This window comes from Papio anubis, chromosome 15 (assembly GCF_008728515.1).
Source record: "Papio anubis isolate 15944 chromosome 15, Panubis1.0, whole genome shotgun sequence".
Lineage (NCBI taxonomy): Eukaryota > Metazoa > Chordata > Mammalia > Primates > Cercopithecidae > Papio > Papio anubis.
Window position 1 is genome coordinate 26,912,557 of NC_044990.1, and position 27,411 is coordinate 26,939,967.

Here is a 27,411-nt window from a genome sequence, read left to right on the forward strand (position 1 = left end):
CTATAGTAGAGTGAGAGCCCCATAATAGACAGATTAAAAACAATAATCAAAATATGGCCAAGTCTAAACAGTGTTCTTTATCAATGTTTTCTACGCCCTTGAAGATATTAGTAATTTTTTTCCTCAGCTATAAAAAGATCTCGCAGAATGAGGAATCATAATTTATTCAGAATTATTATAACTTAAAATTATGAAAACTAATAGCAAATTATTATTTATAACGTTTGGAAACAAGTAAAAAAGATACGCTTGCTTTTAAGAAGATCAATTAGAAGTTTCTCACTTAAAAATGTATAAACCAATCTGATTGATGATATGGAAAGATATTTTGCCATTTTAATGAATACTTACTACATATTATCTATGGCATCTTAGCAGATCTGTTAAAATCCTAATTTTCTCTAAGACCCAGCATGACTGCCACTGAGATTTACATCAGCGTGGATTCTGATTACCCAAATGGGCTGGGACCTCTTCTCTGTATTTCCACAGCAGTTTTTTGTTTTGTTTTTAACTACATTGATGGCACTTTTCAAATTCTGCCTCATATGACAATTATTCTTGTATGATGTATCTTCTCTATTAATTGGTAAGCTCTTCAAAAGGGCAGATGATGATTCCTTCAATGCCACAGCCCATGGATCAGAGTAAAACACAACGTATTTATAGAAAGCATCCTTAGAACCCAGCTTTGTGTATATTAGAACTGGCCTGTACCAAAGATCCCTCTCTTTCTCCTTCATCCTACCAGGAAACACCTTTTCCATATTTGCCCCAAGTTTCCTGGAATAAAAAATAAAAGGAGAGGAGAAGAAAGAGAGATAGAAGAGAAAAAACGAAAAGGGACCGAGTACAGATGTGACTGCCCCTCACTGCACTACTCTAGGCCCCTTTCGTTCCTAGCAGAAGGGAAATCTTGTTAATGTGCAAAATCATGAAAAAGTGATCCTGGACTTTTGAGTAGGACAAAACCTCTTTTCAGTGTCTTTCATCAATTTCAAGTATAATGAAACTCTTTAAAATTAGAATGGTGGGAACACAGGCCATTCTGTTTATCTGACATCAGGTTAAGACATAATTGCATGTATGTCATGGAAATTACCACATTCAAAGAAATGATGTGCAGGATTCAATTTGGATGAAATATAAGATTAACATAATTTCATATTAGTCAATCAGAAAGTCCTTCAAGATTTAAAAATAAATCAAGATTAATTACTATTGTATACTACTACTAAAAAGTCTTTTGAATTTTTTAGCATTGTAGATGGTTGGCTTTTTTTTTTACATTATTTCAATGTGATGCATACATAATAGAGAAAACTAGCATCCCCAATTTGCATGTATAGTTTGTGCAATACATGTGGAGATTACCTTACCCTGTTATCCATGTGATTTCACCAGGCTATTAACAATAGGTTGATATATATACTTAAAATAACAATTCACAATATACATACAGAAAGCCATACCCATGATGTGATAAAATGTATTCTAAATGACAACAGCAATAATAACAGTAAAAATAAAGTTATTCTGTGCCAGGCACTAAGTGCCTCACCTTATCTCATTTAATCTTTATAATATCCAAATGAAACAGGTTAATCATTGCCTCCATTTTATTCACTCATTTCAGTAATGTGACCAACAGTCACCAACCAATCAGTGTCAGAGCCAGTATTAGAACCAGGACTATCCCAAAGCCCTTGTTTTGGGACCCTCCACTGTATTTCAGGGCTAGATACTTTAAGATTTTCTTGTGTACATTCTCAACAGTTTTATTTTTATACTGACTGGCTGGGAGCATTCCCTCCAAACACTTTTGTACCTGATTGTTTTAAATTTCTGGAACCCAGTATTCAGTCATCTTTAATCCTGTTCCTTTTTGATCCTTGTAAAGTTGTCTTCTAGAGCAAAGTTAATGTGACTGGAAATATAAATACACAAATAAATTCTATTAGAGAAAAACAGAAGGAAAAGAATACACTATCTTGCACATTTAACAATCCATTCTTTATCTGTGAAAAATACAGTTTAAAAATTGTATCTGTGCTATCTACTATTAAAAAGTCAGCAGCAGAGATGCTCTATTATAAAAATGTTAAAGTTATAAAAGGTAACTTTTGAATATCATACTTTATAAGCTTCAGGAGAGGGTTTAAACAAGCTGGACACCGAAACATATGAAAAAATGTACACTAAGGAGAATTTAATCTATAGTATTTCCATACAGAAAATAAAAGAGAATCCATGTGGAAATGTAAAAAAAAAGCAAAACTTTCGAACTTTTGGAAGTATAGAAATATCTTCATGACCTCAGAGCAGTTAAAGATTTCATAAATACGACAAGAAAGCATAAACCACAAAGAAAAGAGCAGTAAATATGAACAAAGGGAAAAATATGCCACAGAATGGGGGTCGGTATTTGTAACATACATAATGGACAGCTTGGAAAGGATTCATATACAAAATATATAAAGAATGCCTGTAAATCAATAAGAATAAAACAAACGACACAATTCAAAAGTGAACAAATGATCCATGCAATTCACAGAAGAATAAATTAATAAACATATTAAAAGATACTCAAGTTCACCACATTATTTATCATAGAAATGCAACCACAATGAGATAGATCTCTTTTATCAGATCAGCAAAAGTTCAAGGGAGAAAATTCCCCAGTGCTGGCGAGGATGTAGATGAGAAGGCACACTCATATCCACTGCTAGAAGGAATGTACATTGGTGCAATCACTCTACAGAACAGTTCAACAATATTTAGACCACAGCAGTCTTTCCATCTTTTTTTGATATGTATACATAACTGAAACAAAAATTTCACAAAATAATTCGTACTCCTCCTACATGAGATGCTTGATATCTTTTCTATTTTTTCTACTTTATGCTATTTTATTCTACCCTACTCTATCCTATTTTATCCTGTTCAATTTCATTTTAAAAGAAAATGCTGATCTCAGCCCACTAATTTCCAGATCACTAACAAGTCCTGCAATTTTAGCAACACTGCCCTAGATAAACTCTAGAGCATACACACAAATATTCCCAATAGCAAAAAGCAAGAAAGAGCAAGCGAATTGGTCAACAGAACCAATGAACTGTGGCATATGCATACTAGGCAGCTATTAAAACAAATTATCTAGAATCAAAACAGGTATATCTACAAAATAGTGTTCACCAAAATCACTAAGTCACAAAATGATACATATGGTATACTATTTGATACAATTTTAAAACATGCAGAAGACAATACCATTTTAACATGTTATGGATACCAACATATGCCTGGCTAGACTTTGATGGGAATTTTTTCATGGGTAAGTTTTGGTGGAGGGAATACCAAAGATAAAAGGTCCCATGTAACTGTCAATAAACTGGTGTGCTACAGCTTTTCCATCTGACAAGATGGCTTTCAAGACTTTGAGCTTAAATTAATCATCTCAGGATGGAGAGATTAAGGTTACCCCATGTTAAAGAAAATAAACTCTTAAAATGAGAATTCTATCATTCTAATTTTGCCTTTACCAAGGACATGGAAATCCAATAAACGTTTGGTAATGAAAACTCATAAACTATAATTTCTTTAGCCATCTATAAAATAAAATTGAATCAATACCCTAGGAAGGCCAGGCATGATGGCTCACACCTGTAATCCCAGCACTTTGAGGATCACTTGAGGTCCCCAAAAGTTTGAGACTAGCCTGGGCAACATAGGAAGACCCCGTCTCTATAGAAAACTTAAAAATTAGCTACATGTGGTAGTACACACCTGTAGTCCCAGCTACTCGGGAGGCTAAGATAGGTGGATCGCTTGAGCCCGGATGTCAAGGCTTCAGTGAACCATGATTGCACCACTGCACTCGGCCCGGGTGCCAAAGATCTTATCTCAAAAAATAATAAATAAATAAATAAAATGTTTTAAAAATGAGCTATGATCACACCACTGCACATCAGCCTAAGCAACAGAGCAAGACTCTGCCTCTAAAAAAATGAAAATAGGCCGGGCACGGTGGCTCATGTGTAATCCCAACACTTTGGGAAGCAGAGACGGGAAGATTAACTGAGGTCAGGAGTTTGAGGCCAGCCTGGCCAACATGGTGAAACCCCATCTCTACTAAAAATACAAAAATTAGCCAGGAGTAAGGGTGTGTGCCTGTAATCCCAGCTACTTGGGAGACTGAGGCAGGAGAGTCACTTGAACCGAGGAGGCAGAGGTTACAGTGATCCAAGATCACACCACTGCACTCCAGCCTGGGTGACAGAGTGAGACTCCATCTCAAAAAATAATAATAATAATAAATAGATTTTTTAAAATAGGAGGATTAAATAACATTCCAATGAGTAGTATTTATACTATTGTCCCTGTAAGAAAAATCCAAAATAGAAAAAATAATGTTTAATATCAGTGTATTAAAATGGCAAAAATGTGCTTTCTGCTTAGGGTCTAAATCTGCTTACAAACGTCCTCTTTTCTGCATAGGAGGGCAATGTTTCTTGTAGAACCAGGGCAAAAGCTGGCAACAGTATTGGGAAGATTTTCTTCACAGTGACAGTGTTACAGCATAAGATCATCTCACACGATCTTATTATGGGATGACAGTAAGATTATCTTACTATGTGTTACTTTATTAGTTTTTCCCTTATATGTTTCTTTTGGGATATATGACTTGGCTCATATATATATGATATATAGTTATTTATATTAAAAGGTGCTTTGTTCTTTGCAAAACAGTCTCTTATGTATTTCCTCATTTTATTAAAATGTAACCTAAAACTGTTTTTACAGAATCTTACTATACTAATATCTGCCTTGCAATATAAATAGAAAACAGAATGATAAGTACCCTCTCCCAGCAGAAGCTCCCACCACTGATCTCTGTCTTTAAAGGTTCCAAATGGGACACTCACGGGCCAGTATTTCAAGTCTGTACAAAAGTAATGTTTCAAAGCCAAATATATATCAAGTAAGGTAATCTGTCATATGACATTTCCTATTTCAGCTGCTTTCCTAATTGTATGGCTCTATAATTTATTTTTAAAGTGTCCCTGTTTGGGGCAGATAACTCCTTATTTCTATATATTCTATGCTGAGAGTTTTGTCTACACTCTTAAAAACTATGCAGTTGAAGACTACTGAACAAGGGGACACTCTTTTGATAATGCGATAAACACGTTCATTCTTAATCTTCACATAAAGTCAAATAATTCATTTCCCTGTGTAAAACATAAAACAGGCAGGTTGTACATATTATTTTTGGTAAAGTAATCAGTATTAATCAGTGTATCTGCTACACAATGTGTTATATTACTTGGTAATACCTCTGACCTAAAAAATGAGTTAAGCTGCTTACAGGACATAGGTTCATTTGCCTAATTCATTCAACAAATATTAATTCAGTGCCTGCAGTAGGCACTGAATTGAAAGCAAATACATGAGAGAAAACAGAATAACGTAGAGCAAAACAATATCCAGCTCTTAGGGGCTTGTGTCCACATTACCCCAACCCAATGGTAGGTTTTAAGTGCTGATATTTTGCAGTTAATCAGGGGCTTCTAAATGCTAATAATTCTTCTTTAGAAGTGATTCCAGAAGAAGCGGTGAAAAAGAAATAGTAATTCCTGTAGAGAAGTCCCAGTGTTACATATTTTAATATTCAACTTAATGAGATCAACTCCAAAGCTATGCTTGAGAAACACATTAATATTTTTTAGTGTATGTGCTGCCGAAGCGAGCACGAGAAACACATTAATATTTTTTAGAATTATCTCAATATAGAACTCTATGCTTAAAATTATCCCATCTGGGTGGGCAACACATTTGATGATGCTTTTATAATCAAAAGAAACAGGAAATTAAATAATATCTATGTCTTTTAGGGTACCAGCATGCAGTTTACAGCATCAATGTGTTAGTGAGCTGCAGACCACATAAATTTCAATAGGATAATGATGGTTCCCAAATATATGCTTAGGTGAGTCATTAGATAGTATCTTTAATAGCTTTTTAAGGGTCATCTTCAAGTTATAAATAATATAAATACATATACAATAATAAAACATGATCCCAATTTTCACTTGCAAAAAAGGATAATGTTAGCTGCAATGTTAGCTCCACTTAAATGAGATGTCTAAAATCAATGACAAATAACAGTAAAATACCTACATGGCTAATTAAAATGGAACAATTATAAACAGTATGGACAAAACTAAAACACTAAAAGCATAACTAAAACTAGCACACAACCTCAGAGGAAATGATATTGCCATATGTTCATGAAAAACAGAAAACTGTTGTGTAGAATACAGAAACACTGTTGCTATTTTAATTATTTGTTTTTTTAAAAAGTTTTCCAAATTTCAACAAGAGTGATGAGTCAGATCTTCAGTACAAAGCAAAGCAGTATTTAATTGAAAAGATTACTGAGCTTGACAACTTCAGTCTTTTCAGCCACACACAGCCAAAGTGTCATTTTCAAATATGAAAAATAATCAACACAAATGATAAAAATATTTTTAAGTTGTTATATTAACTAATGTGAGTTGAGACTTGAGATCTCATTTGTAAATCCATTTTAAATCTAGGTCCTTATAGATTTAATCCAATTTTTCAAAAAAAAATCTTAACATGCATGTTACAGAGATCCTAATTGTTAAAGATCTTTGACCCACGGCATACCTATCCCTTCAACATGGCAGGCCCTCTTGGCCTTGGCTCATTTCCACTTGAGATTGGTTTTGTTCAGTATTATATACATGCATACATGCAGCATAATACAGGAAATATTATAATGCACTCAAAATTTGTTTTATTCACATACTATCTCCTACCGGTACGTGTTAGCTCAAAACATCTTCCATAGGGAAATATACATAAGAGATATTAGCTCAGGCCAATTAGCAAGGCTGAAGACATAAAAGAAACTCACTCTAACGTCAGATTAATGCTGAAAAATTATTATGGTTTAAGTTTCCTGGAAACCTTCACGTTGTTAGAACGTGATCACCATGTGAACTGGACACATGTTCCTTCCAGACAATGAAAGCTCGAAGTATCATCTTAGCCTTCCATTGATGGACATTATCAATATCCCTTACCAGGAGGCAAGCTATCCACTCCTTTGAAGTAAAATCTTCATGTGGACCTCTCTTTCAGTCTTTAACAAGAGTCCTTAATGTCACTCTGTAACCCCAATAATTCCTGGTCTCCAATCTCCCTTTTCCTGGACAATTTTAACCTGTAGCAATATTTATTTATTTATTAGATGGGGTTTTACTCTATTGCCCAAGCTGGAGTGCAGTGGTGTGATCATGACTCACTGCAGCCTCAACCTTCCCAGCTCAAGTGATCCTCTCACTACAGCCTCCCAAGTAGCTGAAACTACAGGTGTGTGCCACCATACCTGGCTACTTTTTGTTTGTTCGTTTGTTTTTCTGTAGAGACAAAGTTCTGCCATGTTGTCCAGGCTGGTCTCTAACTCCTAGGCTCAAGAAGATTTGACTGCCTCGGTCTCAAAGTGCTGAGATTACAGGTGAGCCACCACGCCCAGCCTGCTTTGTAGTAATTTAAATCCAAGTAAACCTCAACAGTAGCAGTATCTTGGGGCATTTAAATTTCACTTTAATCAACTGATAAAACCAAACTTGACTATGACAATTTTGTAGGGCATAAGCAAATTCCATGGATTCCTTACATTTATGGTCCTAGACTAATAATATTTTGGTGTTTGAACACCAAATATTTGTAATCTATGTAAGTAAAGAACATGAGGGGAAACACACTTTACTTTCTAAAATTATTCCTCTCCATCACCCTCTTTCTCTAAGCCTTCTTTAATTATGGATTGAAATTTAGTTAGGTTTATCCGGTTCATTCCGATACCTCTAAGAGAGGTCATTTAATACCTTATAGCATAATATCACACCGGGTGATTTAAGCTCCTCTCCTACACAGTTTCAAAAACAGAAAAGCAACGAACATTCTTAAAAAAGATCTTCACCAGTCATCCACAGTCAGAGGGACATTTGGAAGCAATCGCAAAAAACAGTGGAGACAACATACAGTTTTTCTCAGCACAATTTACATAGTTGTCTGGCTAGTCTCTTCCTTGTAAAAGTCCAGTGTCTTCATTTGATGTGCTAAGTTAAACTGTAAACTCCTGAATAATTTGAACTCTTATTTGGGAAAAAAATGTTTTTTCACCTATATACTATAAAAAATGGTGACGTTTATCACAAGGGTCATGCTGTGGGTTCCCATAAAAGACACTGTAGAGCTTGATAAAGAACGTTTTCTCCCAGAAGAACATTTATCTCCAAAACCCAGTTCTCCATGTTAAACATCACCTTTGGTTTATCCTTCAGACTCACCATACCCATGATGTTTAAAATTGCAACCCATACCTGCACTCCCAATTCCCTTTCTCTGTTCTCCTTTTTCATAGCGTTTGTAATTTTTTAACCGAATAAGCAAATACGGTTTTTATCATTCTTTGCTAGAATGTAAGCTCCAGAGGGAAGGAATCTTTGTCTGTTTTGTTCACTGATATACCCCAAGCACCAAGGACAGGACCTGACAGAAAATAAACTTTTGTTGAATAAGTGAATGAATCTATGTTGAGTTCAGTACAAAAATATCTCTGGAGTAAGTTAGTTTCCCATTTTACTTCCACAATCAACAAATACCTTCTGAGCTTCAATTACGGTGGAGGTAGATTGATCATACCCTTACAAATACATAATATCAGACGGTGATTAAGTGCTACAAAGCCAAACTAGCAGTACAAGAGTTTGGAGGGCCAGCCATTTTAGGTGAGGTAGTCACCTCTCTGAAATGATGGCAATTGTTTCAAGACTTAAACGAAGTTCTGTGCCATGCAGGCTTGGGAGGAGAGGGAAAGTGAGCATTGAACATACTGGAAATATCAAATGCAGAAGCCCTGGGGTGAGGGTCTGCTTGGCGAGCCCAGCAAGAACAATAAGGCCTGAGTGGTGGAAGTGGGGCATGCAAGAACCTATCATTCTTGTTGCTTTTACCTGCTGCTTAATAACATGCATGTGCTGTCTAGCAGGAAATAAAGAGATTACATTTCAGCCAGAGTATTCATTCTCTGAGCCTAAATGGCTCTTCCAGCCCCCAAATCTGTATCACCACATCATATAAGATTACAAGGCACACAGTAATGACATTGTTAGAAACTCTTCACGGTAGCCTCAGCAGTCACGAAACTGACTTAACTAGGACCCCCGTCTAGTAACGTATAAAGCCCAGCAGGAACACAATACTAGGAAGGTGCAAAGCCAGGAGGCTAAATAAACGTTAAACAGTGACTGTCACTTTCGAGTGTGGGGGAAAGAGCAATGATCCAGAGCACTGTTTGTGAACTCAACCACTTTTATTCAGCTCTAACAAGGTAAGTTGCCAAGCGCGGTACAAAGTAGCTCCACGAAATGCATTTTGTTTTAGTCCTGGCCTCGAACTGTTGCAACATTTTATGTCATTTTTGCAAAGAACAAAAGCAAAAAGTTCATTCTAAATTCGCCTTCCAACTCAGTTCTTTCTCCGCCAAGACAGAGCGCTTGGAAAGTTTTCAATGTCTGAAAACCTATTTCCAGGGCTGAGCAGATCAGTCATGTTGCGGCTTAAGACGCTCGGCGATTTCTTCCCCTCCCTCCACAGTTCCAAAACAGCTTCGCCTAACAAAGTCAAACTTTCCGCGCTATTCCTGGACATCAGGACCAAAATGTCGAAAGCATATACTGCCACTGAGTTAACGAGCTGGTCTGGGGCCCGGGACCTGTGGTACTAGATTTATGGGACTGGAGCCTAGGGGTCGAGGCGACAGAAATGAAAACATCAGCACCCTATGCAGTGCTGCGAGTTGATTATGTAGGCGAAACTCCAGGCAGGACGCTCCCCCGGGACCCGTGACGGCCCCCTCCTCCGCCCCAGTCGCACCGGACGCGGGAGCCTAAGTTGAGAGCGGCCTCTCGGCAGGTGATCACCCTGGAATGACGCCAAACGGGACCCCAACCAGAGGACTCGCGCATGCGCAGCGCAGCGCAGCCTGGGCCGGCGCTTCGGCAGGATGTAGTCCCAGAGCAGCGCGCCGGACCCACGCCAGCGGAATTGCGCATGCGCAGGGCAATCTCTGCCCGCGGCCTGGGCTGGTGTGTAGCTCCAGAACCTAGCCTCCAGCTCCCGCCAGCAGGTTTACGCATGCGCGGCGACGCCTAGGCCTGTGGCACGGTAGTGGCTCTACTCCCCTGGGCCCCTCAGCGTTTTCTGGCGGGGAGGTCGGGCCGCAGGGCGGGGAGGGATGGCCTGCCCCAGGGGTACCTGACAGCATCCCACGTCACGGCCGCGATCCCCCTCGGCCTCCCACACCACTCCTCCACCCTCTTACCTCCGCGCAGGCCGGAGCCTCGTCCGCTCCGCCTCCTGGGTAGCGGTTACTGCACGGTCAGGGGCCCTGCGCCGCGACGAGTTGGCGCCTCCCCCTGAAACGGCCCGGCCTCGGCGGGGTGCGCTCGGGTGCCCGACCGACAGGGAAAGGAAGGGAGCGCAGACGAGGGGAGGGGGCTGGCGACGGCGCCTCGCCCCTCCTCTCCTCCCGGGGCTGCCCACCGCCGCCCCTCCCCTTTCTCGCAGACGCCCCCTCCCCTCGTAGTTGACCCCCGGGAGTGGACGCCGCATCTCCAGCTGGGGCCGTCTCAGCTTTTCCAGGGAATTCCTCCGTGGGTCACCCCCACCTTCTCAAGGGTTATGTTCTCGCAAATCTTGGGAATTTGTGGATACCCGTTCTAGAAGAATGAGGCGTGTGTGATGCTGAGAGCAACCTTTTCCACAGCCCCTCTCCTCCAGCCTGCCCCAGCTTTTCTTCTAGTGGTGGCCCCTCCATCTGGGAGCTCCGACGTTTTCACCCCATTGCTTTGGGGCGGAAGTCCTGTAACCCCCTATAGTACAAATGCTGAAATAATGAGGGATGTGTGCTGGGGGGTTCGGTGGGGGTGACCTCAGTTACCTTGGGGCCAAGGGCTTCAGTAACAGCCACCTTCTCCCCTTATTATTATAATATTTTGCAGTAATTTATTATATCACACTGCACTTCTGTTGGCCTTTGTAGATTTAAGTAAAATGCAACACAGCTTTGCAATGTGCAATAATTTCTTCCACTGCACTACACTTAAACTGACGTGAGTGGGTTTTGGTAAAATGCTCAACAGTTAAATGTTATTAGCTACTCCTATGAAGTAAGCTGCTTGCTCTTATACTGGCTGTTTCATGAGGACACTGGTTCCTCTCCAGTGTAGAGCCAAAAGTAGTAAAGCCAGATAGAAAAACTGAGATTCCAAACCACAGTGACCGTGTCAGTCTGTTTCGTCTGGCTTTTGCCATTTCTTCGGAAAAACATCATTCTGAAATGTGTAACTGCCTTTCTGCTACAGACGGCAGACATTTATCTCCACTCTCTGAGCATAGCCCACTGAGCCTCACAAGGAGGCGCGCAAGATGGTATACAGGTATTTCTCCTAGAGCTCTAAATAGAAGAAAAAGTAAGTGTACATTCACAGGACGTTGCAGAGATAGTACAGAGAGGCATCGTGTGCCTGCCCCAAGTTTCCCATTGGTTACATCTTATCAATGAAAGAAATTTATGAGTTAAACATATTTGCTCTCAGAAAAAGCTCACTTCAGTGATGATAGCTGGCTTTTTTTTTTTTTTTTTAAGCACCTATTGTGTGCCGGGAGCTTTATCTTATTTGGAGCTCACAATAATCTTATAAAGCAAGGATGATCCTTACTTTACAGATAAAGCAACTCAGGCCCCAAGAGATTAAGTTTCTATCATCAGCAGCCATGGCAAGATCTGTTTGCCTTGCACACTTGGTCTTTTCCACATTATGGAGAGCTGAAGTTCATGCAGGCCTTACACTGTGCTTCAGGTGAAGCCTGACAATTAGCTAACGATAAAATCATGTCTTAGTGTTTTGAAAACTGTGATATTATCTCAGAAGTTAAAACTTTTAAATACACCTATAAAAGAATGTGTTTCACTAAAGATTTCAATTTTATGTGGGTCCAACAGTTTTTTCCAGGGCGGTCAAAGTTTAGAGTAAGAGGTAAAAATGTCTCAATCACATATAAGTTTCCTTCAAAATTTTTGGATAATTTGGTCTACTAAACTTCACTGTATTGCTGAATTCAGTAGACTAAAAAATTGGACTCTGAGAGAGTACAGGTTAGTATTTCAGGAGTTAAAGTTCCCATCACCACATCTCCCAAGTTTACCTACATCTGGACCTGTGCACTCTGTATTCCCTTCCGTTACTGGGAATGAGCTGTGCATGCTCTTATTTAAGTTCAACTCTTCCACCTTTGTATTAGATCCTGTCTTCCTTACAGTCTCAACTTTTTCACTCGGGTAGTTGTCAGCTCTCAATCCTACATTATTAATTTTTATCTCTATGCTGGATCTTTCCCATAAGCATATTCATATTGTGCAACATTTGCCTATCTTTTAAAAAGTTCCTTGATTACATGTTTCTTCCAACGTATTCTCTGGTCTCTTCCAAAATGTCTTAAAAGAGTCATTTATGCTCACTGTATCCTCATCCCCTCCTCCAATTTTTCTTTTTCTTTCTTTTGTTTTTTTTTTTTTTTTGGAGATAGAATCTTGCTCTGTTGCCCAGGCTGGAGTGAAGTGGCTCAGTCTCAGCTCACTGCAACCCCTGCCTCCCGGGTTCAAGTGATTCTCATGCCTAAGCCTCCAAAGTAGTTGGGACGACAGGTGTGTGCCACCATGACCAGCTGATTTGTGTATTCTTAATAGAGATGATGTTTCACCATGTTGGCCAGGCCAGTCTTGAGCTCCTGACCTCAGGTGATCTGTCCGCCTCAGCCTCCCAAAGTGCTGAGATTATAGATGTGAGCTACCATGCCTGGCCCTCCTATTCATTCTTAAATCTATTTCAGCCAGGCTTTTGCCCCTACCCCTCCGTTGAAACTCCTCTTGGCAAAGTCACCAATGACGTCAGAATTGCTAAATCAGTGGTTACTTTTCCATCATCTCACTTGAACTATCAGCAGCATTAGAAACAGTTGCTTACAGCTGCCATCTTGAAGCATTCACCTTCTTGCCGTGGCCTTCAGGTGGCCCCTGTCTCTTGGTTCGTCCACCTCACTAGCAGCTTCATTGGCTCATCCTCCACTTCTCCAGCCATTGGCATGCCTAGAGTTTGGTTCTTGGACTTCTCTATCTTCTCATTCCCTTAGCAATTTTATTTCAAGACATGTTTTTTTGTATTCAGCCTGGGGCCGTTCCTTCTCCACCCAACCCTCCATGTCCTGCCACTTCTTATGTCCTAACAAGTTCATGACATTACTTTCGTGAAACTGGGAGCCCTTGTCCTTTTCCAGCCCACAATGGGGACCCAGCTGCAATAAAAGTCTTCCCTTTCTTCCCTTTTTAACCCCTCCAGTTACTTCTGCTTTAGGGTATCTTTAAGCCTTCTTTAGTTATCCAAAATCAGAGGAATTCATCTTGCTTTTTTCTTTTCAGGTATACAGGCACCAAGGCCCTAATCACAAGAAAAGTTGGATGGGGCCATCTTTTGACTTTTTCTTGGAAATTCAGAAAGTCTAGTTATGTTTCAGGGAAGAGGAAAATGTTCTTTCTTTCCTCTTTGAGTCTCTAGAACAAAAATTTAGCACCAGTAAATTTCTACATCAGTCTGCTTGTTACAGATTGAATGCATGAATGAATGACTGCAAGCAGCCTGCACTTTGGTGCCGTATGTGCCATTGATTAGGTAAATGACCTTGGGTAGCACCTTAGTTTTCTAGAACTTAAATTCCTTAGTTTTCTAGAACTTAAATTCCTTGAGACTGCATTAAATTGGTGCACTGCCCAGCTCTGCGTTTTGTAGAGATATCAGTCACACTGCACCTTTACTGATACATGCTATTACCATGCTGTATAGCATTGTGCATCTCAGCATGGTATTAGAATTGGCATTAGAATACAAAAGTGATAAAGATGATAATAGGCACATATACACTTACTGTGGCAATACTGAAAGAATGACAAAATACCAAGAGGTGATCAAAGAAGGCTTTCCAAAACAGATAACTTTAGCATTAAGTTTTCAGTGTGGGCTGGGTGCAGTAGCTCATGCCTGTAATCCCAACACTTTGGGAGGCAGAGATGGGTGGATCACTTGAGGTCAGGAGTTCTTGATCAGCCTGGCCAACATGGTGAAACCCCATCTCTGCTAAAAATACAAAAATTAGCCAGGCATGGTGGTGGGTGCCTGTAATCCCAGCCACTCGGGAGGCTGAGTCAGTGTGTATATAAGTTAGCTAAGAGAACAAAGGTCAGGGATGGAAGTGTTAGGGAAGGGAAGTATTCTAAGTAGAATAAGAAATGTGATGTGTTTGAGAATTATAAATTGCTCAGTAAGGCTGAAACAAAGGCTATATGGAGGGAATAGGGCAATGGGAGGAGATTAACCATTCATTCATGAATGGACACTAGGGATGATTCTGTATCTTGACAATTGTGAATAATGCTGCAGTGAACATGGGAGCGCAGATAGCTCTTCAACGTACAGATTTCATTTTCGTTGGACATATACTCAGTAGTGAGACTGCTAAAAATAGTCCTATTTTTAATTTTTTGAGGACTTCTGCACTGGTTTTCGTAATGACTGTACTAATTTACATTCCCATCAACAAAGGTTCCCTTTTCTCCACATCATTGCCAACACTTGTTATTTTTCATCTTTTTTATAATAGCCATTTTTACAGGTGTGGGATGGTATCTCGTCGTGGCTTTAATTTGCATTTCCCTGATGATTAATGATGCTGAACTTTTTTTCATCTACTTGGCCATTTGTATCTCTTCTTTGAGAAATGTTTATTCAGATGCTCTGCCCATTTTTAAATTGGGTTGTTTTCTTGCTATTGAATTGTTTGAATTCCTTACATATTTTGGATATTAATGCCCTAACAAATGTATGGTTTGCAAATATTTTCTCCAACGTGCTAGCTTTTGTCTTCACTCTGTTGATTGTTTTCTTTGCTGTACAGAAGATTTATAGTTTGATGTAATTCTGTTTGTCTATTTTTGCTTTAGTTGCCTGTGCTTTGGGGTCATCTTCAAAAAAATCATTGCCCAGAACAATGTCATGGAGTTTTCCCCTATGTTATAGTAGTTTTATAGTTTCAGTCCTTAAGTTTTAAGCCTTTAATTCATTTTTAGTTGATTTTTGTATTTGGTGTGAGAAAAAGGTTTCATTTCATTCTCCTGCATAGGGATATCCAATTTTCCCTACACCATTTTTTTTGAAGAGACTGTTCTTTCCCCATTGTGTTCACAGCCTTGTCAAAAATCAATCAACCTTAAAAAAAAAAAAAAAAAAAGACAATTCTGTCATTTGTGACAACATGGATGAACATGGAGTTCATTAAGTAAAATGCCACATGAGCTCATTCACATATGGAACCTTAAAATGTTGAACTCATAGAAGTTGACAGCACAATGGTGGTTATTAGGCACTGGGACTGGGGAGGATCAGGGAGATATTGGTCAAAGAATAAAAAATTTCAGTTAGGTAGGAAGAATAAGTTCAAGATACCTACAGTACAATAGGGTGATTGTAGTTAATAACAATGTTTTGTATATTTACAAATTGCCAAGAAAGTAGATGTTAAATGTGCTGAGCAGACACACACAATGATAAGTATATGAGGTAATGCATTTATTACTTAGCTTGATTCAGCCATTCCATAATGTATCCATATATCAAAAGATCGTGTTATATACCATAAATATATAGAATTTTGTTAATTAAAAAATAAATTTTTAAAAATTAATAGTTTAAAATAGCTTTTTTTTTTTTTTTTTTTTTTTGAGGTAGAGTCTCCTGCTGCTGCCCAGGCTTGAGTGTAGTTTCATGATCTCAGCTCACTGCAATATCTGCCTTTCAGGTTCCAGTGCTTCTCCTGCCTCAGCCTCCCAAGTAGCTGGGACTACAGGCGCACCACCATACCCAGCTAATGTTTGTATTTTTATTGGAGATCAGGTTTCACCATGTTGGGGACTTGGGAGTCACGCCCTCCAAACCATAGTCTCATCAGACGGGTTTTATTTAGTGCTACATAACGTGACCTACTTTCCAACCTGACTCTGGCATAATATCACATGATAGATAAGGAAGGAAATCAAAATATTTTAACCCTAAATATATTTTCTTTGCCATATCTTGAAGTAGTCCTGCAAATGGAAAATCAATATTCTAAAGAGAATCCCCTTCCTTCTCTCTCCTTTTTCTTGTTTCAGGAGATAATTACCTCTGATAAGAAACTTTTATAATCTATTCTCTCTGATGCCTGCTACCTGGAGACTTCATCTGCATAATGAGAACCTTGGTCTCTACAACCCCTCATCTTAACCCAGACATCCCCTTCTATTAGTTCTATTTGCATAATGGAAACCCTGGTCTCCACAACCCCTTATCTTAACCCAGACATTCCTGTCTATTGATTCTAGGGCTTTAGACAACAATTTAACTCTTTCAACCTATTGCCAATTAGAAAAACTTTGAATCTACCTATAACATGGAAGCCACTCCTTCCAGTTGTCCCATCTTTCTGGACGAAACCAATATACCCCTTACATGTATTGATTGATGTTTTATTTCTCCCTAAAATGCATAAAACCTAGCTGTAGCCTGTATCCTGACCACCTTGGGCACATATTCTCACAATCTTCTGAGGGCTGCGTCATGAGCAATCTGTCACTCATATTTGGATCAGAATAAATCCCTTCAAATATTTTACAGAGTTTGACTCTTTTTGTCAACATTACAATTATTGGCAACTTAAGTCATTTTTGCCCCATCCTACAGGTGAGATAGTGAAGACTTACATTAGGTAACTTGCCTAAGGTCACATAAGTAGTAAGAGGTGGAACTAGGACTCAAATCCATCTTCGATTCCCATCTGGAGCTTTTCCACTGGACCATGTGGCCTCTTTCCAAATTAGAGGTAAAGGTAAATGGGCCAAATAATAGAAGGCCTTGTCAATGTAACAGCAAGATGTATCATAGGATCTAACAAAGGATTTTAAGCAGGAGGACAACATGATGGCCCAGCGTCATGCCAATGGGGAGAAGGGTGATCTGGGAGCCACGGAAACCACTTGAAGACACTATTACATCAACCCTGGCAGGAAACCAGCTCTCCTTGAACTCAATGTGACAGTGGCATGGGCTTAAAGAGAGAGGAGAACATGGATTTGAGAAAATTTTAGGAGTTGAAATTAGCAAGACTAGATATAAAGAGTAGAAAAGGGCCAGGTGTGGTGGCTCACACTTACAATCCCAGCACTTTGTGGGGCTGAGACAGGAGGATGATTTGAGGCCAGGAGTTCAAGACCAGCCTGGGCAACACACTAAGATCCTGTCTCTACACACACACACAGAGAGAGAGAGAGAAAAGAACTTAATGGGATGTGGTCTCATGTCTGTAGTCTCAGCCACTAGAGAGGCTGAGGTGGGAGGATCACTTGAGCCCAGGAGTTCAAGGCCACAGAGCCTTGATTGTGCCACTGTATTCCAGCCAGAGTGACAGAGTTTTCGAAACCCCACAACTCAAAAATAAATAAATAAATAAATAAATAAATAAATAAAAGTAGATGTGCAACACTTGCAGGGAATAAAAAAAGAATAAAAAATAATGTGAACTTAGTAAATCACTTAATATTCTCGGGGCCTCAAAAATCTTTACCTTTAAAAATGGAGGATTAGACTTAGTGTTTCCTTAATATTTTAAGATTTTTGCAAAGCCAACTAATACCAAAGCGTGATAAAGATTGCACATTTTTTGCATATTGAATAGGAAAAATATACTAAATAAAATGTAACAAATAGAAACTAGCAATAATTTTAAAAATATATTGTACGATTACCAAGATTGGGTTCCTTTCAGTGATGTAAATATGATTCAGTGTTAAGAAGTTGATTAATATATTCCTCCATAGTAATAGGCCAAAGGAATAGAAATGTTTTAACTGATGATGAGAAAAATGTTTGATTAATAGTCTGTAGTCATTTTTGATCAAAGAAATCTTTAGTAAGTGGCTACATATGCTGAAAGCTAGGTTCGTGCTTAATGGTTATAAATCAAAAATAAAATTCTAAGCCCCTCAACCATCTGAATGGACCCCTACTGTTGGCCAAGTGCACTCCAAGTTAACCTGAAAACCTAGTTCAGGCCATGATGGGAAGGAGGAGTCAGACATGCCTCCTTATACCCTCCTCCCTTTTGGAATTCAGGAAAAGCTAGCCAGAATTAACATTAACACATACCTTAACTCTGATAAGAAACATTTATAATTGTTAAATCAAGTTTAGCTTAAAGCTGCCTTCTTACATATTTTAAGTTTGGCCTAAAGGTTTTTCTGTACATCATGAATTATAACAAGTAGAGGTGTATATGGAATACTATGCAGCCGTAAAAAAGGATGAGCTCGTGTCCTTTGCAGGGACATGGATGAAACTGGAAACCATCATTCTCAGCAAAGTAACACAAGAAAAGAAAACCAAACACCTCATGTTCTCACTCATAAGTGGAAGTTGAACAATAAGAACACATAGACACAGGGAGGGGAACATCACACACTGGGGCCTTTTGGGGATTGGGGGACTGGGGGAGGGCTAACATTAGGAGAACTACCTAATGTAAATGACAAGTTGACGGGTGCAGCAAACCAACATGGCACATATATACCTATGTAACAAACCTGCACGTTGTGCACATGTACCCCAAAACTTAAAGTATAATAATAAAAAATAAATTTAAAAAAAGAAAAAAAAAAAAACAAGTAGAGGTGTAAATAAACTGTAGCCTACAATTGTGCCAATCACTGAGTTTTCCAAAATCTGATTTCCTTGAATGTACCCTTCATAGTTCCCTCAAATTGCTGTGATTGGATCTAGAGTCTTGGTTAGATTCAGGTTCTATTTTTTTGGCAAGATGAATTCCTAGATGGTATTGTGTCCTTCCACCAGGAGGCATATAATGTTGGGTTGTTTCTTTCTGTGATATTGGTAGTTGTTAGTGCTCAATACCTAGATCCATTAACTCAGCAGATATTGGAAATGGTCCTAACCCTATCACTTTCATCTTCATTTATTAGCTGACATGCTTTTATAAAGGGAAACCTCCTTCCTCTGTGATTTGATTTCCTAATGACATAGGAAAAGCATGATAAGCATTTGATTCTGTCTCCTAATTTGTCAGTTTTTATAATAATTTTATAATAATGGGTTGGACATTAGCAGTCTGCAATGGCCACTAATTGAGTTTGTTTGTTGGTTTGGTTGTGAATTCATGAATTTAAGCTTATTTTATTGCCCACAGGACTCTGCTTTTTGTGACAATCACAGAGGAGTAAGTCTGGCTTGTCTGAGACAGTCATATCAATTCATTCTCACTTCACAGTGTCTGGGGTGGCCATGTGACTGGTCCTAGCCATAGACATTTTGATAGGGACGGGGACAGAGAAATTCTAGGCAAAGAAGGGCAGGTCCCTGGTGAAGCCCCACCTCAAGCTGAAAAGCCTGAGACTGCAGCCCAAAGTTAGAACTTACACCACTGTTTCCCTGCTCGAATGTTGCCTTTTCCAAAGCATCTATGGCCCCACCCTGCCCCCCATCCTGTGCCTATAAAAACCCTAGGCTCAGCTGGCAGAGAGAGGAGAAGCAGCTGAATGTCAGGGACTATGACTGGACATCAGAGAGAAGTGGCCTGACTTCAGAAGGACAGCTTGATGGTATAACTTTGGAGAAGAATCTGACTGGAGACTGCCAGACTTCAGGGGAAGATTACCTTCATGTCTTGTCACCTTTTCAGCTCCCTCTCTTGGTGATGATCACTTTCATTGTCAATAAAATCCATGCATTTACCATCCTTCAATTAATTCATGAGACCTAATTTCTCCTGGATGCTGGACTAGAGCTCGGGAGCCATGAGTGATGATACAAAAAATCTGTCACACTTGCCCTTTGCCCTCACTGGCAGAAGGCAGTCGCCTCATATGAAAAGGCAGAGGGCCCACTGAACTGTTAACACTCAAGTTGTCTGTGTATAACAGGCAAAGCTAAAGGGCACTGTAGCACTGCCTCTGGGGTTTCCGGGGTTGCAGGCACCCCCACCAGCCCCCCAGATGCTGCCACAGGGCCTGCACAGAGTTCACTCCGGCCAGCACCAAAAAGCACTCGCCCTGGCTCCTGCCCACCTATGTGCTCCCTCCCATGAGGAGTGGAGTGCAGCAAATCCAGGTGAGTGGAGTTCACTCCTGCTGGCACAGAAGCAGCCGGCTAGTTCCAGCACCCGTGCACTCCAGTTCCTGCCCCGTTTGCTCGCATGCTGCCTCCCTCAAGGGGTTGAGAGCTTGTGGACTGAGTAAACAAGACAGCCCCTTTGCAAGTCCCACGAAGGGGTCAGGTAAATATCATGCTTCAATTTCATACAAGGAAGTCCACTAGGAAGCTTCTGAAAACACACGCCCACCTACCTACCCAGCTGCCCCCTCCTTCCCTTCCTGCTTTTTTTTTTTTTTTTTTACTTCTTTTTTTTTTCTGTGAGACGGAGTCTCGCTCTGTCGCCCAGGCTGGAGTGCAGTGGCCGGATCTCAGCTCACTGCAAGCTCCGCCTCCTGGGTCTACGCCATTCTCCTGCCTCAGCCTCCCGAGTAGCTGGGACTACAGGCGCCCGCCACCTCGCCCGGCTAGTTTTTTTTTGTCTTTTTAGTAGAGATGGGGTTTCACCGTGTTCGCCAGGATGGTCTCGATCTCCTGACCTCGTGATCCACCCGTCTCGGCCTCCCAAAGTGCTGGGATTACAGGCTTGAGCCACCGCGCCCGGCCCTGCTTTTTTTATGTTGTCACATGAGGACTTGTTTGGAGAGGTGCTGCTGATTGGAACATCCCAATGGATACATGTGACACAAATGCACAATTGTGAACACTAATACTGCAGAGTTTTTGACAGGGAAAGCTGTCTAGGATGTGTTGCTGATAGAAATACAAGTCATAAAAACTTTATATGTAAAATTGAACATGAGTGTGTCTATTCACACTGAGACCTGCTTGGAAATACTTAAATACTGAGTGATCATTTCTGAGAGTTGAAATATTGACTAATTTATTTCTCTCTTGTACTTTTATAATTGTTTAAGGTTTAAATTTTTACATGAATAATAATCTTTTTAAAAAAGTATGATTCCTATTTATCTCATGTTACTTATAATGGTTTTTTTCCCCAAATATATAAGATCTCATAACTGGCATTACATGATTTTTTCCATGGCATGATCATCAACAGGAAATGTTTTAATTCTAGAATAACATTTACTGACAAATATTTTTGGAAACATTTAAGCATTTCCTGATCTGAAAATTTTTGTGATTTTTTTCTTTGTGTAGTTTGTTATACTTAATAATGCTTTCTAGTCCAGTGGAACACAGTCATCTTGTCGGAAAAAATACTTTCAGAAAAATACGAGTTTTATAGAGAGACATTTTCTACTCACTAGAAAAATGAAATTAGTACATTTTTCACTTAGTGGTAAAAATGATAAGCAATCTCCCTTTAGCCTACCTTTAAGAAATTTCAATTTCTTGGATCCATTTAATTCTCCTAAGACACTGCATATTCTTAAAACCAAAAGGATATTTTTAAAAAATCTCTAGGCTTCCAGAATAAAATTGAAAAAAGGTCTTCTTTCTTTTGTTAGTAACTCTTCAAATGGCTGGTCCTGCACAGGGGGTCAAGGCCAGGCTATCACAGTAGACAAAGGAAATAGGCTCAGTGCTGCGTGCCCTGCATTATGAAAGCTGTTGTGACAAATTCAACGTAAGCTATAAACTTACGCTCTGGATCTCATAAAGTCAAGTCAAAAATGCCAGAAAGAAACGTGCGGAGCCGAGGCTGGAGATGAATCTAGAAAGGCAGTTCCTCAAGGGTGTTGATAAATATTAAACAGAGAGCAGATATGCTCTGGAGGATGACATGAGGGGGACAAGTTGGATGTAGGGAAACAAATAGACATGGTTGAAGGAATCCAGAGGAATTTGAGTGGTGGTTTTGAGATGGAGAGGAGAGGAGAAAGCAGGATTTAGGCAAATACTTACATTGTGTAGTCTCTTTGGTCGTTTCTCTCTTGTTTTCGCTTAGCATCATTGGAGTCTTCAGAAGGGTTAAACTGAAAACAAGATTTTTCTATCCATCCTTGGGTCAGAGCTCTAAAGGAGGAAAAGCTGGCTCCTGGCAGCCAGCATGGAACTTGTAAAACTAAGCCAAGACATCTGCAGATTGTGTTTTGGTTGGACAGATCCACCTCTTCACTTGATGACTGACAGTAGGAATCACCTCCCCATACATGCAGATAAAGATGTGATCCTGACCCCAGTACAAAAACATGAATCCCAGGTCCATACTGGAGCCTTGATATCCTCTCTCTGTTCTCCTTTTAGGGTCTTCAGTGGGGTGGTGTTCCTCACACCCTCACCTTGGTGTGTTCTTGTAACTTCTGGAATGGGCCTGATCATTTTCAGCCTTCCTACAAAACTGGCTCTTCACCCAAATTTCACTTTAGGGAACAGACTGTTCTGAAATCTAGTTGGAGGTCAGTTGAGTCCTTCCTAAGTTTTCTATGGAACAGCAGAAGCTCAAACCTGATCTTGCCATTCCAGTCTGAGTCAACGTGGGTCTGGAGATACTGTAGCAAATCTGCAACCTGGAAGGAAGTTTGGGGCTGTCTCCCCACCAAGCTGTTCAAAATCCAGAATCTCACGTCAGCTTTGGCTCATGAATGCCATCCCAGCTGTGAAATAATCACAATGCATGGGTCAGTGAGAAAGTTTAAGAGCCCCACCTAGAAGAAACGGTATTGAGTTTGTATTATTTAGAACCAGTGTCCATTTAATCCTCTCTCCTGAGATTCCTATCTGGTATGCTAGTTCCTAGCTAGGGTTTGGGGCCTCAGACACAAGTCACTAGAGAAACCTTGGAAACGGATGTATCGTCTCATTTTGCAAGACCTGGTATAATGTTTCTAAAGCTCAGTAGTATAGTCTAAACTGATGATCTCATATACATGGCAGTGGAATAAGAAACAACATGAACATTTTAAATTTTTTTGTACTTTGAGATAATTACCCTTGTGATGGGTTTGAGGTAAACTCAGCTTTAGGATTTCCAAAATTAAAATTGAGAGAGAGGTCTATAGAAAATTTCTGACCCTATCCCCTGGAGCTATGCAGCCTGGGGTATGGCCCGTGGGACTGAAACTCTGTCCCAACATCACCACCCAAACGGCTGTTGATTCTATTCCCAGGGGACTTCTCAAGTCATTTGTAGAAGGAGAAATGAAGAGTAAGACAGGCAAATTTGGAGGCGATTATCAGTCAATAGTTTACAACAGGGCTGCCAAGTAGGCAGGACCTACACTATTGAGAAACCGGGAAGACGCAATGCAATGTTCCGGGCTCTGTGGCTATGCCCCATGCTCTCTTCTATTTACTTTTCACCTCAACCCACTTCTATTTCTGATCTCTTTCCACAAGATTGACAGGTCTTTCTTTCGGACTTCTCTTCGATTAGGATTTAGCTTTTCCTTGGCTCACTAGGGGTTTCAATGTCCTAGAATGCTTTCCCAGCACACCCCTGTATCTCAGCATTTTCCATAGCAGTCTGTCTTTCCTCGTCACCTATGACCCAGCACTGCCACCTACTTCATTCATGGGAATGTCCAGGCCCTCATTTAACCAGTCTTCCTAGTTCCCTGTTCCCTTTCCTTCCCCACTAGGACCACTTGAACCACCTCATGGATCAGATATGTCTCCCACATCTTCCAAAAAGCTCAGAGGATTTTCTGCCCCAAAGAGACAATCCTCAGGAAGCCTGCTGGTCCCCTCCCTTTTTCTTTCAGTGTTTGGGACTTGAAGAGGATTATTCTGATGCTTTCTAGGCTCGTCAGAGGATACAGGCCTATGGATCCCTATGAATGCATCCACCATGAAATGGAGAATCGTGTTTTGAAGATAATGCTAGAAAGCTGACACCACTAAGTCATATAATTCTCTTCTGTTCACAGAATATGATCAAAACTATTTTTTAGATACAAAGTTGATGTTTTTAGCATTGTCCCGCAAACTCCTGTCTCAGTGTATCTCCTTTACCCTCAACTGATTTGGCTTTAGGGTATAAATTAGTGGTAAGACATGTATATGGCAAGTGATTTGATATGCAGAACCATGGCAACAAGAGCTTCTGTTAAGGAGAAAAGGAACTAACATTTATTGAGCGCTATGTACTAGGTACCATGTGCCATTAACCATAGTGATAATGACAATATTGGAGCATGCATATTATGTGTAGGCATTGCTCTAAGCCCTTACATATGACCCATTTTAAGCCTCACAATAACTCCATAAGATGAGCACTGTGTCACTGTCCTCATTTTATAAAAGAGGGACTTAAAGAGGTTGAGTAACTTGTTCAAGATGAACTGAGTACCAAGCCCAGGTCTGTCTGAATCCAGCATGTTTTTACAGTGTATTTTTAAAATGGATGAAACTTCCTATGGATTTAAAACTTTAAAGTTTTAGAAAATGAAGAGCTGAGTCACATGGCATAACTTGGACCTGCTATAGTTAGATAATGATGAGATAAACGAGTTTTGACTGAGATTATCCATATTATCTCAATTTACTACATTTAGGCTATGAACGCAGATTTCAATGGAACTCAAGTGACCATTTCATGAGAATGTATAAATTGCATCCGTTCATTTCATCTGTGTTTGTTGCTACAATATCAGAAGGCTTACATGGCTAATTCTATCTTAATATATAACTAGTCTTAATAGAAATTTTCTATTTAAATCCAGTCGGTAAAACACATATACAACCTCTTATTTAAAAAATTAAGGCCAGGCTGGGTGTGGGTGCTCATGCTTGTAATCCCAGCACTTTGGGAGGCTGAGGCAGGTGGATTGCTTGAGGCCAGGAGTTCGAGACCAGATTGGCCAACACGGAGAAAACGCGTCTCTATTAAAATACAAAAAAATTAGCCGGGCATGGTAGTGTGTACCTGTAATCCCAGCTGCTCGGGAGGCTGAGGCAGGAGAATCGCTTGAACCTGGGAGGTGAAGGTTGAAGTGAGCCGAGATTATGCCACTGCACTCCAGCCTGGACGACAGAGCAAGACTCTGTCTCAAAGAAAAAAAACATTAAGGCTAAGCGCAGTGACTCATGCCTATAATCCCAGCACTTTGGCAATCCATTGAGGCCAGGAATTCGAGACCATCTGGGCAACATAGTGAGACCCCCATCTCTAGCACCTTGGAGTGTTCTTATAATTTCTGGAATGGGCCTGGTCATAACTGGGTGTGGTGGTGCACATCTGTAGTCCTAGCTACTGGGGAGGTGGAGGTCAGGGAGTCACCTGAGCCCAAGAGTTTAAGGCTGCAGTGAGCTATGATCCTCCCACTGCCCTTCAGCCTGGGTGACAAAACAAACCCTATCTCAAATAAATAAATAAATACCTGCTTTTGGCATTTTGCAAAAAGAATAAATGAAAACCTACTCATATTTGCTTTTTTGTTTCAAACCTTTTTTAGCCAGGCATTTAAGACTCTGGCTGAGTGTAACCTTTGCCCTTGCCTTTTGGGGGCAAAACCACAGGTATAGGCCAGCCCTGGTGTTCGTGGGAGGATTGTGCCATTCAGCAGTGTCAGGTCATGAAGCACAGATTCTCTCCAACAGTGCTTCATAAATACACCACGTGAATTTGGGAATGCAGTCTGTTTAATTTAAAATTAGCTTATTTCTCCAGAAGATTTTCTCTTTCCTATGAAAACTGTTTTATCTCTCAGGCGTTTTAATTTTTTATATTTTTTAATATTTGTCTCAGTCTGTTCACTTAAACTCCTGAAATGAAATCACATTCTACACTGATGGAATTGGTCTAAGAAACACACATGTTCTCTATATTGAGTAAATGCACATTACTAACTCTATTTTAAAACACGCTTTCATTTTAAAAAAGGAAATAAAATAGACATTATAGGCATAGATTATCACATACACAAAAGAAATAATTCATCCTCAGCTAAGAAATCTAGGGGAAAAAAAAACGTGTATTTTCTCTCACGATTAATTGCAAGCTACCCTGCCTTACAAAGCTATCATATAAACTATTCAGAGGGAAGAGGTTAAATAGTTCTATAATATAAAGTCTTGGTGAGGGTGTGGGAAACAGGCATTGCTGGTGGGAGTGTACACTGAAATCCCTTCTTTGTAGTGCAGTTTGGTAAAATCTGTCAATATTTAATATGAACATACTTTGACGTCTTAATCTTATTTCTAGGAATTCATTCTGTCATGAACTTGGCATCCCTGCAAAAGCTGCCAAGCCAAACCCAGTTTTTTCCATAATTTTCTTCTGACTCAAAAATGATATTCTCAGTCCTTGTTAGGCCCATTTTTATTTCTTCACACCGTCCATTCAACACTTTCACAGTGGTAGGAGAATATGGATTGCCCAGTTCTGGGGTGGTGATTTAATCTTAGTTTAAAGATAGAAAACATAACATAGTATAGTGGACTGGGGAAGCTGTTGGGTTATTTGGTCTTGTTATTGTTGTTCTTGTTTCCTGCCCAACACATTTGGTCCCAGTAGGCCATTTGTCTTGGGGAACATTTTCCTAACTCCATATGGTCTGGATGGGGTTGAGCTATGGTCTGAATGTGTCCTCCCAAATGCATGTGTTGGAAACTTAATCCCCAATGTTGGAAGATGGTGACTTTTGGGAGGTGTTTAGGTCATATAGGCTCTGCCCTCATGAATGGATTCATGCCATTATAAAAGGGCTCGATGGAAGGAGTTTGAGCCCTTTTGTCCTTCTATCGTCTGCCATAGGAGGACACAGCAAGAAGGCCTTTACCAGATTGCAGATGCTTGTGCCCTGATTTTGGATTTGCCAGTCTCTAGGGATGTAAGAAGTGAATTTCTGTTCTTTCTAAAATTACCCAGTCTCAGGTATTTTGTTATAGTACCACAAATGGACTGACAGGATGTCAATCACTTTCTGGCCACAGGACAATCATGTGATCCAGACTGGGTCACTCATGGTTCATTATATGCTTGATATACTGATTGGTTTAAGAATGGCCACATGATTCAGCAGGAACAGCTTTCCTTTGAATTGATTCACAAATGTGGTGAGTGAATTGCTTTTCTGCTGGGATGGCTGAGCTGGGAGAATGTGAATCTGGGGCTACCAGTGGGTGCCTTCCCTGGTTGCATGGAGGAACCCTGTCTTCA

The 27,411-nt window shown here is 40.1% G+C and overlaps 1 protein-coding gene across 11 annotated transcripts in view; it reads right to left on the reverse strand.

Annotated features, from left to right (window-relative positions):
• RCBTB2 (RCC1 and BTB domain containing protein 2) overlaps positions 1–10,649 on the reverse strand; it is a 44,579-nt gene extending 33,930 nt beyond the window's left edge. For 5 of the 11 annotated variants that reach the window (XM_021929616.1, XM_009191921.3, XM_003913864.2 and 2 more), the window contains exons 1-2: positions 10,421–10,644; positions 1,829–1,927 (exon numbers count right to left, since the gene is read on the reverse strand). The gene's annotated coding sequence lies outside the window, so the exon portion shown is untranslated. Of the gene's footprint in view, positions 1–1,828; positions 1,928–10,420 lie in introns of all 11 variants that reach the window. The other 6 variants (XM_021929617.1, XM_021929614.2, XM_009191920.2 and 3 more) reach the window with 5 other exon arrangements.
• Between the last annotated feature and the right edge of the window lie 16,762 nt (positions 10,650–27,411).